Here is a 13,631-nt window from a genome sequence, read left to right on the forward strand (position 1 = left end):
AATTGAAAGAGGAAAACAGGAAGGAGGAAAAACAAATTCGTGAGTGTGATATGGATCTGGTTACCAATGTGAGCAACTAGGACACACACACTAAAAAGAGCTATGGAGAATGCACCTCGGGACTCCCCCCAGTGTAAAGAAGAGAGTATTTATATACTAGTACCTAGTCAGGAGTTATCTCATGCAGAGTTAATTCCCTCATATTTCCAGGTTTGGATACTCAACAGAATTACCATGTGTAGCTGTTTGCTACAGCAACGTCTGTAAAAAAGCTGGGCCAAGGTCGTGAAAGGTGGAGCATGAGATCATTTTCAAAGATCCCTCTAGTCTATTGCTATTACTAGCTATGTGAATTTAGGCCTATTAAATCTGTTTCTGAGATTTAAACACTAATATCAGTTGGTTATTTTACTTACCTTGTATGGGTTGTTGTGAAGATAAACTTTTACCAATTTTTATTAAAGAACTGAACCATGCTTTACAAGCATTTCCTTATGCTGTTAATTAGCATATTCTTCAAGATGACAGATGATAATTATTAAAGATCTTGTAGTTAAACATGGTTACTTCTACACCTTGGGAAAGAACAAGTCTGCCTCTATGAGACAGGTTCAATAGGGCACGACGGTCAAGGAAAACTTACAAAGAGTAGTGAGGGAGAAGAGAACCTTCCCACTGACCATCAACCAGATAAACCCTTCAATCAATGTTAATCAGATGCCACAAAAGGATGCTCTTAAAGCAAATCATCAGTGTTCCCCAACGATGCAAAAAAATTCAGAAAGGCTATCTGTAACTCCTCTATAAGTACGGTTTGAGTACCTACACACACACACCAAAGAATATGACCCAAGAATCACTTTCCTGGTAGCTTTTTCTAAGGAAATAATACAAAGTAAAGCTTTAGCTATAACAACATCAAGTTAGCAATAACTTCAAAGTTCAAGGATAAGGGAATTAATTAAGTTATTCTTCCATATGATAAAATTTTAAGCAAACACTAAAATTATGATTTCCAAAATAATATTTATATCACAGACACTGTGTTTTCATAGACACATGAAAAGAAACTATAAAATGACACATGTGATACTATTTCAAATATGCATAAATCTTTCCTATATACGGGAAAATGATGAGAAAAAATGAAGAACTGAAATCAAGAAACAGGGCTGATCGAGGGTGTATTTTTTTAGTTTTTGTTTTAATAGTTTACCATTATTCATTTTTATAGGCATTATAGCATAGTTGTTAACATGGGATGTAAAACCAACTACCTGAATTAGAATTTTTTTTTTTTCCATTCACTAAATATATGAACTTGGGCAAATCAATTTCTCTGAGTTTCTATTAGTTCCTCTGTAAAGCAAAAATAATAAGACTACCTTACACGTAGGGTAGGGAGAGCACTGAATGAGCTAATGCACGATAAATGCTTGGCACAATACCTAACCCATAATACGTGCTCAGTGAACATCATCTAGTTTTATTACGTCGGAAGGTGAATTCATTGTAATTGTTTCCATGAACACCTTCAGCCAAGCATAAAAATTATAGTGATAATTTCCAAAGATTATTGCATCGTAGCCTTCTTTTCTTAAAAATTCACTTTGAAACAGAAATGTATGTATGCTGGTAAAGAAAAACTAATTAACACCTTTTGTTACATGACGAGGTAATAAAAATATTGAGAGTTAGCTATGAGGGAAACAATGTAAATATTTGAGATGATTTAACCTTCCCTAATCAGAGTACAAATTTGCAAATTTGCACTGCAAATGTTCTTAGCTATAGATTTTGATCTGATGAATTGAAATTTTTCATCTTACTGTTAGCTGAGCGATTTTAGTTCAGGAATATTGTGACCCCCTTTTTTTTTTTAAGATGTTGGGGTTAGGAGTTTAGTAATTTATTTATTTATTTTTGCTGTGTTTGGTCTTCGTTCCTGTGTGAGGGCTTTCTCTAGTTGTGGCAAGCGTGGGCCACTCTTCATCGCGGTGCGCGGGCCTCTCATTATTGCGGCCTCTCTTGTTGCGGAGCACAGGCTCCAGACGTGCAGGCTCAGTAGCTGTGGCTCACGGGCCCAGTTGCTCCACGGCATGTGGGATCCTCCCAGACCAGGGCTCGAACCCGTGTCCCCTGCATTAGCAGGCAGATTCTCAACCACTGTGCCACCAGGGAAGCCCTTGTGACCTTTTTGTAGGTACACATACAGGATGAGGTAGGACAAGAGCCTTGCTTCCAGAGATATCCGCTACTTTAAGTTATTGTTTATTGTATTTTCTTCATCTAGTCAGAGCACGTGCCAGACATGGACAGCAGAGTCAATATAGAGGAAAGCAGGATCTCACAAAGGCGCCAAACTCAGAAAGGTGAACGTAAGTTGCTTCTTCTCAGCTACATACGTGGCTCCTCATCTGACTCAGTTTCCCTAACACTTTGTCCTTAAGCTGATTAAAAATAGAATGATAGTAGTTGGTAGGCAGAACCCACTGGATCTGAATGCCACGGACTGATTCCCCAAAGTACAGGTTATGCTGAGCTCTCCTGTATGGTAGGTGGAATGCTGATACTAAGTGTGCTGACATTTCATTATGAGTACCCATGCAAAGCAAAAGGACGTTTCCTAAGGCATGGAAACATCCTTCTTCTCACTTCTTGATACAGAATAATGCACTGTCTCTCTCATTTTGTTGGTGGCTCAATTTTGTTCTACCTTCACCCCAAATTCATTTATCTTTGGTTGACTAAATAACAAAAAAAAGATCTGAGTGTTACTAGGATATACCATATGGAAAATAAAAGCATCCAAAATAAAGGCTCTGGAATACTTAGTTTGGTTTACCACTAACTTAAGCACTTAATAGCTCAGAGTTTGGCAAGTTTATCAAAATTCCCTTTGCCTCAGTTTGAGCATCTGTGAAATGGTGAATCATATTTACCAAAAGGCTGTCATGTGTATTAAATGAGATAATATAAATACAAAACTGGTATGCCTACATTATATTCATTACTAAGTAAATTAATACTATTTCTTTATAGTATTGTTGATTATTTATACCAGTGAGTGTTGGAAAAGCATGGACCATTCTACACAGCTCATAAATAAAATGCATTAAATAGTAACACCAAAATAATTTATTATAGACAAAAGTCATAAACAGTCTACTATTTGTGGTATTAGGATAAGAGGGAAATGGAAGAAAGCAAGCTTGCTAGAAAAGCATTTCCTTCATATAAATCCTAGGGGAAAATAATCCATCTACCAAAGAAATGTACTCCATTTATCAGGAAAAAAGATAAACTGATTTCTTTAGAAAAGTATTTTTGCAAACTGTTGCTTCATCAAATTAAAACCTACAAACGCTTGTTTATAAAAGAGTACCTAACAGAATAGCTTCTATCTCAATATTTTAAACAGTTCCCTTCTAAGTGAAATGAGCCATTCACAGAAAAACAAACACTGCATGATTCCAGTTACTTGAGGTATCCAAAGTCAAATTCATGGAATCAAAGAATGGAATGGTCCTTGCCAGTGGTTGGGGAGAATGGGAAATGGAAGGTTACTAAACAAAGGGCAAAAAGTTGCAGTCAAGGGACTTCCCTGGTGGTCCAGTGGTTAAGAATCTGCCTTCCAATGCTGGAAACTCGGGTTCAATCCCTGGTCGAGGAACTAGGATCCCACATGCCGCGGGGCAACTAAGCCCACGCGCCTCAACTAGAGAGAGAAAACCCGCACACCACAACTAGAGAGAAGCCGGTGTGCCGCAATGAAGAGCCCATGTGCTGAGTCCACGCGCCACAATGAAAGATCCCACATGCCGCAACGAGGATCCCGTGTGCCACAACTAAGGCATGATGCAGCCAAAAAATAAAAAATAAAATAAAATAAATAAATATTAAAAAAGCAAGTCAAGCAAGATGAATAAGCTCTAGAGATCTGCTGTACAACATCGTACCTATAGTTAACAAAATATTATACGTTTAAAAATTTATTATGAGGCTCGATCTCATATTAAGTGTTCTTGCCACAATAAATTGTTTTTAAAAATTAAAAAGGTGTACTAACATAGCTGCCAAATCAATAAAATTTGGTCCCAAAGTCAAGCATCTGTAAAAAAAAATTTCCCTCTCTTACCCTATTCTTATCAGCTTGTCATCAAATTATGTATAGTATTTATGTTTAAAAAATTTTTAAATCTGATGTTATAGATACACAGATTTATTGCATAATTTTTACATACAGCTCTAGTGAAGTTCTCTGTTTTGCCTAATATTTTAAAATATTCTTTAAGTTTCTTCAACAGTCTGGCCAATGAATGGTATATTTTGTTAGTCTTTCCAAAGAAGCAACTTTTTCTGCTGATGCTCTCTATTGGTTTGATTATTTTTCACTATACAGTTATGCTCTTAACTTTAATTTTTCTTTTCTTCTACATCTTTAATTTACTTTGTAGCTGCTATTATAATTTCTTGAGTTGGATATATTAGAAAAGAAGAAAGTTTGAAAATCAGTGAGCTGAATATTTAAGGCTACATATTTTTTTCTCAGAATCACCTTTACTGAATCTCTTTCTCTCTCTCTCTCTCTTTTTTTTTTTTCACTGTTCCAGGAAACACAGTGGACAATTGCCATATCTCCAATAGGGCTCATACAGTAAGTCTAGGTCAGAGACACCTCCTGTTCAAGGAGTTCTTGGACCCACAGTGACCCTCGTGAAAAGGATTAAACAGCATCAGAATAAAGAGAATGTTAGTAGTATGTGACCTAAGCAAGCTTTACTGTAGTTGACAACAATAAATTCTTTTAACCACATGGGTGTTCTCTTCCCGTTTTAACCATTAGAATGGCAGGAGCTACATGAAAGAGTTCAGGGCATATTGGAAATAGCCAAAAAGTAGTATTTTAGGTTGTTTTCATCTAGAACTTAAAATAGAAGGATCAAATGATCAATGTTGAAATTTATAGCCATATTAGTCTCTGCCTTTTTGATCTGCCCCCATGTGCCAGGTGATACCCGACCCCTTAAACTGACTAAAGTTTATCATCTGTACTACTGTGTTCAGTTCTTAGTGACCCCGTTTGACTCCACATGCTTACTGGCAAAGTGTGGGCATTTGTGTACATGCTTTATATAAATTATCATTTTGTAAAATTTACTGAATTATAAATTTAATGACTGGTGCTAAGTAAACTGAGACTGTGCTTTCATTAATCTGGACATTTAGAAGCGTCACCTGAGATAACAACCCTGTCAGGCAAAATGTCTAAAACAGCTGTTGCTGCAACTGATATTTTGAAATTTCATGGTTCCTGGATGACTGAAACATATATTACAATATTTCCAGGCAAAATGTACAAAAGATTAAAATACATTGGCATAGACTAAAACAACCCGCTACCATTGAATGAAACATTCCTCTCCCAGCTTTGTGTAACTTACAAATTTACTGACAAGGCTTCCTAAACCATCCTCCACATTATTGATTATATTGTAATGAAGACAAAGTGTCTGTTACTTGCTTGGTGTGTGTCACTTAGGAAGTGTTTCAGTATTCATCAGTTTTCAGAATTCATCACATATTTTTGAATAACTGCAATTACTGTTCCAGAGAATACAGTGAAAAGTCTTCCTTTTACTAAATTTCATATCTCCTGAATACATTCTTGTTTCCATACTAAATAAGTTTGTTTCATATTAACTTTCCCTTAGTTTGTTTCATATTAACTTTCCCTTATGTGAATGAATTCCAACACATTCACTATACAGGTGTGTGTTATTGAATGCCCCTTGAATTTGCAGTGACTTACATGGTTTGGAGCTATGGCAGGACCAAATCACCCCCAATACAGATTTCCAAGGGACTATGAATATCTCTATGCTAGAAATTTTTTTAACAATAATAGTGTATGCTTAGTTTATAATTGGCTCATGTCTAAAATAAAAAATCTGTGTAGGTGCTACTACACAGATTCTGTCAAATCCAAGTTTTATCTACATTCTATTTGAGTAAATTGTATTATATGATATAAATGGAAGGTTTATTCATCTTGATGGCATCTTATTCACATACAGGCTAAATACTGCTATACATAATTATTGATTACAAATGCCTTTATACTTTAGTAGTAGATGCAATTTAGAGGTTCATATTATCCACAACATTAAAAGGCTAAGTACTCAAGGACTTAGTAACTTAACTTCAATTTCTTCATCTATAAAATGGGCTAGTAATGATTTACTTACACCAAAAGGTGATCTTGAGTAAAATAATTCATGGATACAAAATTTTAATAAGACTATAAATGAGGTAAGCTGTAAAGTTTAAATATTTTTTAAAACATTATTCTAAATCAAGAGTTAGGGAGCTTTTCTCTGCAAAGGGTCAAAAAATAAATATTTTAGGTTTTGTAGGCCATATACATATATTATTTTTTTTAACCCTAAAAAATGTTAAAAGTATTCTTTACTTCCAGGCAGTCCAATTTGGCCTGGGAAATGTAGTTTGCTGACCCCTCTGCTCTAGGTTACCTCCTCTATACATTGCTTTTTCATTAAACCATATTATTCTGAGTTCTTTAAATACTAAGCAAAACAAGTTATATTATATACTTTTTATTGTAAAATATTTACACATAGTCTTTATGATAGGCAGCTTTACTATAACCAGAGCAAAAAGAACTGAGTTTAGAGCGTGTTTTTCTTAAGAACATCTATTCACATGAAAAAATGCCACACAATCCCCGAAGAGCCAAATGCCTATAGCTTTTGCTCTCAAGAAAAAAACTGGTCCTAAGGGAATCAATAGATTGAGCATTCAGAGTGAGATCTGAATATGAAAACCTTCAGTAGAGCTTCTCTTTCCTGCTGTGTTTTTTGTTTGTTTTGACTTTCAGAAAACTATCCAAGATACTGAATTACATCCATCTATTTCCTTCTCTAAATTAGGGAAGCAACTTTTCTCTCTCTGCCTGGTAGGTTATAGTTGACTGCCTAAATCCTTGCTAAGAGTTAGTAGAACTCTGGATATAGAAAACAAACTTATGGTTACCAGGGAATAAGGTGAGGGAGGGATAAACTGGAAGACTGGGATTGACACATACACACTACTATACATAAAACAGATAACTAATAAGAACCTGCTGTACAGCACAGGAAACTCTATTCAATAAATACTCTGTAATAGCCTATATAGGAACAGAATCTAAAAAAAGAGTGTATAACTGATTCACTGTGCTAACACAACTGAAACTAGCACATTGTAAATCAACTATACTCTGATAAAAATTTAAAAATTTAAAAATAAATAAAATTTCAACCCCCCCCCCTCAAAAAAAAAGTTAGTAGAACTCTTTCTAACAATTTACCATCTATTTAATCTATCTAAACCCCCTTCCTCCCTTGTTTGGTTCTAGTCTGAATAAGAATAATTTAAGCTTCTCTGCCTGAATCCATTAAACTCATTTCCAAGTATGTACTGCATTATATTAAAACCAAAACAATAAAGATACTATAAGTATATCTTTATGGTGACATCAAGAAGCTCATATCATTATTTTCAAGCAACAATTAAATTTCACAATTTTGTGAATGGTCATTTCTTATTTAGGCATTAGAGAAAGTCAAAGGAATTGCATTTCCTGCTATTCTCATGGTTTTAGAGCTATGACAGGACAGAATCATCAGTACAGATTGCAGCAGCTTAAAAACTATTCAAACATGCAGAATTTACACACCCAGAATGACTCACAACAAAACTGTAGCAGTACTAGTTCAAAGAAATTATTCTTGCCTTCTGGGAGGAAAATGAGGATGAAAGAACTTGATGGGCATTATAAAATGTAACAAATAATGAGTGACATAATATATCCTCTAGTTCAACTGCTTAACATTTCAAATTTAACTAAAAATTTAAACTTAAACTTTCCAAAGTGTTTTATCTAAAGAGCCTTTTAGTCAAACCAATATGGTTCTGCTCTCACTCTTGGGAAGTCAAGTAACCTCTGACCTCAGCATCCCTGTCTGCCTCTGCCACATCATGATTTGGGGAGGATTAAAAGGCAGAATTGACTCATCTAAAAACACACAAAATATATTCTCAATCAATGTAAACACTCCCCCCTATTTCTCTTGATGTCATCATCTGCAAACTCATAGAATAAGCACCCTCCATACTGGGGAAAAAAGGAAAACTATAATATAATGCTGAGAAAAAAATCTCTCTCTAGTGAGAAGAGTATTAGTTTGGTAGCTAGGAATTCTGATTGTCTATTTCTAGGGCTGATGTTTGCTGGCCTTGGGAAAATAAACCTTTCTCTTTCTTTGGAACTGAGTGACTTCATTGGTAAAATTAAGGTGTTTCACAAAATACTATCTGAAATAGACTTTACTGATTTTAATGTTATTATGGCATATTGTCCTCTGTATATTCAAAGATAGGCTTTGAAACAGTAAGAGGCAGGTTCAAATTCTGGAGCTGTTGATTTGTTCATAAATGATCTTATGCAAATTAAAAAACTTCTTTGAACATCAGCTACTTATTTTCTCTTAACTACTGTTTTCTCACTGATATAACTGAACTAATATCCCATTACTGTTTAATAGGTATATTATTTTCAAAGACAATAGTATATATAGCAGAGTGTTTGGAAGACAGTAGATGCCTAATAAATGATATATATGATGAATCTCAAGACAGAACCCAGGTATTCACCCTAGACTCCCCCCACATCCTAACCCCCCCCCAACACATTATAGAGGAGCAACCATTCTCATCATTATGCCAAGACACCTGGCACCTAGAAAAAGTCTAGCAGTTAGCATGATCTTCAAGAAAGGTAATACGTGGCATGTAATTCCACCCTTACTGGCCTCACAAACAGATGATAGTGTCCTGTACTGGGGTGAGCTCTCACAATACCCCTCCACACAGTATACCAGAGGATGTTAAAATACAAGTCATAAGGAAAGGAAACTCACATTTTACTCCCACTTCACAGCCTACCTGGCTGGCCAGGGTAAGGAATACCCTAGTGATGGAAGTAAACTGAAGTTCTCTAGCCATGAAGTAATCTGGCACAAGAACCTCATTTACTACTGTGGGAACTGGGGTCCAGTGATTTCGCGTAATTTACTCAAGCTCTCATAAACACTGGAACTCATACTAGAATCCAGCTGTCTGTATTTTCAGTCTAGGGATCACTTCATAGTGTACATAATTTGCTCTTATTGTAGTAATAACACTGTCCCATGTCCTTCAATATAGCAATGCAAGGGAATAACAGAGAAACATCGCCTCTGTGGCCAATAAAAGGAAAAGCCCTGGTCCTGGTGCCCATTAACACCACGATATAATAAGCAATTAGTGAAATGTTCTTGTATTTCAAGGACCTGCAACTATAATTATATTCACAATGAAAATAATTAAACTTATAAATGTCATCTGCTCAACATCTTTAGTTATAACTCTTATCATTCAGTCAACTGTTAATGATAAATTCAAGGAGTTATCAACTGTTCTTTTGATGTGAAAGAACCTGGAGAACATTGACAAAACCAAGGTTCAGGGAGAAGATGTAATGTACCCAAAATCACACAGTTTATAAGGGGCAAATCAGTACCAAAACCCTTTCCTCCAAAGCCGTGTCAGCTTTTGTAAATAAACACATGTCAACCGTCATCCAGACATCCACTGATGCTCCTGAGACCACCTTGGCCATCGGCAGGGAGCGGGTAACCTCAAGACATCCCACTGAATCCGTACAGCAGCTAATAAGCTATTAGAAATGGAAGAAATTAAACCCATTAATAGGTGGCATTGGAATAAAGTCCAGTTTTTGGTTAATATTCTTGACATATACATCTCTATCTACCCAGTGCCTAGCACTAATATATTTCCTCTATGGCATCAGTAATATTTTAAAAGCTAAGGGATTCCTTCATTCATTCAAAAATGATAAGTGAATTAAAAAAGATCCTATTCTGTGAAATAGCCAGGAATCCTAGAATTCGTATCAACTTCTCTTTGGAAAAATGAGTAAAACTAACAAATAAACTTGGATAGTTCTTTCTGATAGTGACGTGTGGACACCTGGCATCTATTCCTGGCTTAAGTCTACTCCAACTTTCAGCATATAATTCACTTATGCTCTCTGGGCCTCAATATCTCCATCAGTGAAGTAAACAGGTTTTTTGAGCAGATGACTGATAAAGCCCACTGGCCCTTTCTTTCTAGATGCATGGAATTGCAGGGCAAGGAAGATAAACTACAACTCACGTATTCTGAGAAACGCCTAACGGATGTTCTTTGTTGTGACCTATGGCCTTAAAAAATGAATCAAAGTCCTCCTCCAAGCTAGTCAGTTTGGGATTGTTTATTTCTACCTACTATCAATATTTAATTTGGCATTTGCTGGATTTGGGGTGTCCTGGTCCTCAATCCTTGCCAAGCCTAATGATTACACAGAGGAAAGATTATGGAAGCCTGGAATGGCATTAAATAAAATCAGAGAGAATTCAAAGGGACTCAAGGATGTCAACTTCATGCCTCTTCAAATATGAAAAGCACTTAAACTTGAATCTTTCCACTCCAATGACAGTCTCATTTGATTCTACAAACCTCTGATGAACAATATTTTACCACCATGTCCGTTGCCATTTTAAGTTTGTTTTATGTCTGCTTTTTTTCTAAGGTCAGACCTAGAGCTTCCACTCTGGTTGGTCTTCTAACTTATGATCCTCAGAGTTCAGAAAGGTGTTGGTCAGGCCCCGTAGATCACTGGAATTGTCTAGCCACATTTACGAGCTCTGGAGCCTCTCCTTGCACAAAATCCTAGAGTAGTGATAAATGACTTGTAGTTTATCTGCTGAGTACTTTGGTTTTATATTCCCAGTTCTAGCTTTACAGAGTTTCTTTCTTTTATAAAAAGAATGTGTCACTTTGCTTCTTGTAAGTCATTGCGTTTATGGTGCAACTTGCTACAAGGTAATGTGCAGAGGCAAAAGAGAAGTCATGGTCAGACATAGCAAGCCTCAAATGAAGTTCATATTCTGTTTCTGCAGCCTGAGTCCCCCAAGAAACATCACTGAATCATGAAACGTTGTTCTCTCTCATGTTCTTTTTAAATCTTCATCTTATGTTAACTGCCTGGAGACATTGAGACTATATAGTGTTGTTGTTTTCTTCTTTTGTAGAAATGCCTAGAGGAGAAACATTCTTTGTCTTCAACCACTGTACGTTGATTTCACATCTGCCTACAAACACACTATACCCCCAAATGTTATAATCCTAATTATGACTTCCAGCTATTATAAATATTTCTCTTTTAAAACTAGTGATGAGTGACATTTTAATTTTTTTTTCCAATAAATTTGTATTTTACCAAACACTTTTTCAAAGACTATGGCATGCTATGTATACATGAAGGTGGAAATGCCACACAAATATGTCTAGCTTGTTGCTGGGCTACACAGGTATTATTTAGAGAAAAGTTTACTCTAGAGATGTCATCCAGAGAATTTACAATTCTTGGTGAATTTGACCAGTTGCAAACGACTACTCCAGGGAATTCATTTACCCCTAAGGGTGGAGATACTAAAAGAGGTCCCAGAGGTTAATGCTATTCTGGGTGATCTCCCCTGCTCAATTCCAGTTAATGGTATGGCTATAAAAACCTTTGGGTGACTATTAATATCTAATGACGGAAGAAGAACAGCAATTCATGACAAGGTTTAGTTGATGGCACTTTTCACATAGAAGGATAGGAATCTTTAACAAAATGAAATTCTTTAACACAAAATGGCAATAATGGTTAATAGTTTTGTGGCTATTTTAATTCATGGATATAGATAATAATGAAATTTCAATGTAATATTTTCTTCCCATTACACTTCACTGTCTACAACTGATAATAACATTTAGCATATATATTACTTTTCCTAATTAAATTGAATTGAATTTATTGAGCAGTCACCATGTGAAAGACTCTGCTGGAGGAGGGAGATTCAAAGATGAAATGACCAAATTCTAATGTTCCGGAGACTCAAAGTTAGAGATGCAAATAGACATTTTTACAATAAAAATCATTTGATATTTATTTTACAATAAAAATTATTGAATGCCTTTATACCATGTGAGAGGTGCTATAATAGAAACACCTTTGCCCTTAAGGGTCTCTCTTTCTGGGCTATGGAGCTAATAGTAGGGACACCACAGAAGTATCAATGATTCATTGAAGGCTTCTGGTAGAAAATATATCTAACAGAAGCTTGAGGCATGTGTAGGGCTTTCTTCCACTACCCTCCATGCCCTATTCACCTAGTTTAAAATGTCTAGAAGGAGAAAGCGCTGTTAATGAAAAAGTTTTGAGAGACAGGAAATAGTATATTCAAGCCGAAAGACTCTGTGAAAAAGCTTAACGGTAGAAAATGTTTTGAAGAATAACCAAAAGTCTGTTGTTGTAGTCACACAGGTTAGACATAGAGTTGAGCACTGTGGGAGATAAGGCCTTCAATATCAGGCTAAGGAATCAGTGCACCACTCTGATTGAAGAACCTTCCAAGGAAAAGCAAGAACTACATTTAACAATGGAAATCATCACAGCAACAAGAACCTATGCTGTATCACGCCCATGGGCTTTTCTTTTAACCTGGGGATCAGGATGCAGGTAAAACTAGAGCATATGGAATGAAGATAACGGCAGTTCTGCCAGGAAGATACACGCTGACGCTTCTGTTGAAAAAAATCCAAATCGAGCACAAAAATATATTTCTATAACAAGCCCTTTTGAACCGAACATGTGCAAATCTAAGTTTACCAAAAAATAAATAAATAAAAGAAGTATGTCCAAAGTGATTACAGCAGTTCAAAATGATATTTCACTACAAAATGAACCACAATAGCTTCCTTCTGAACACTAAATCATTTTTAAGGACATAGATACTCTATTCAGAAAGGAACTTAAATCCCACTTTCACCATTGCCAGCTTTGTGAAAATAGGCAAAACAACTAACCTTCCTTTTCTTCTGTGTTATTTCTGATTGTTATTTTTCCAGAGGTGTGATCTCACTCTGGTCTGGCTGTGTTCCGACAGGTCTACCAGGGAAAACAGATGATAGACTAAGAAGTTAAGGGACTTGTTTTGAGAGTTCCTCAAAGTTACAGTCCTCTAAATAAGGAATCACTTGGACTGCCTGTTGAAATAAAAATAGTATCCATACCACAGACCTGCTGAGTGGAACCCACAGGGTTGGAGCCCCAAGTAATTCATGTGCTGCTCCTCAGCTAGTAAATGACCCACTTGAGATGTGAGCCTTTTCTGGCCACATTGCCAGAGTAAAATGTGATTGAAAACAATCCCCACTGTTTAATACATGTTTTTGAAGACTACATATGTAACAACTATAGTCAGTTTGGATATTCCAGAAGGCAGATGCCAAGAAATTTGGGGGGAGGGGAGTTGATGCCCCTGTAAGGTACAAGAGAGAAGGAGCTGGAATGGGCTAGGAGAGCTTTCGGACTACAACATGAAAGGAATGAGGGAAGGGGAAAAGATGGGAAGAGACTCAGAGGGTGGTGCAGCTCTGAGAATGTTTCGTCAGCCCCTCAGGGAACCCTGGCACAAGGACAG

Source organism: Leucopleurus acutus (genome assembly GCF_964270905.1).
Source record: "Leucopleurus acutus genome assembly, chromosome: 20".
NCBI lineage: Eukaryota > Metazoa > Chordata > Mammalia > Artiodactyla > Delphinidae > Leucopleurus > Leucopleurus acutus.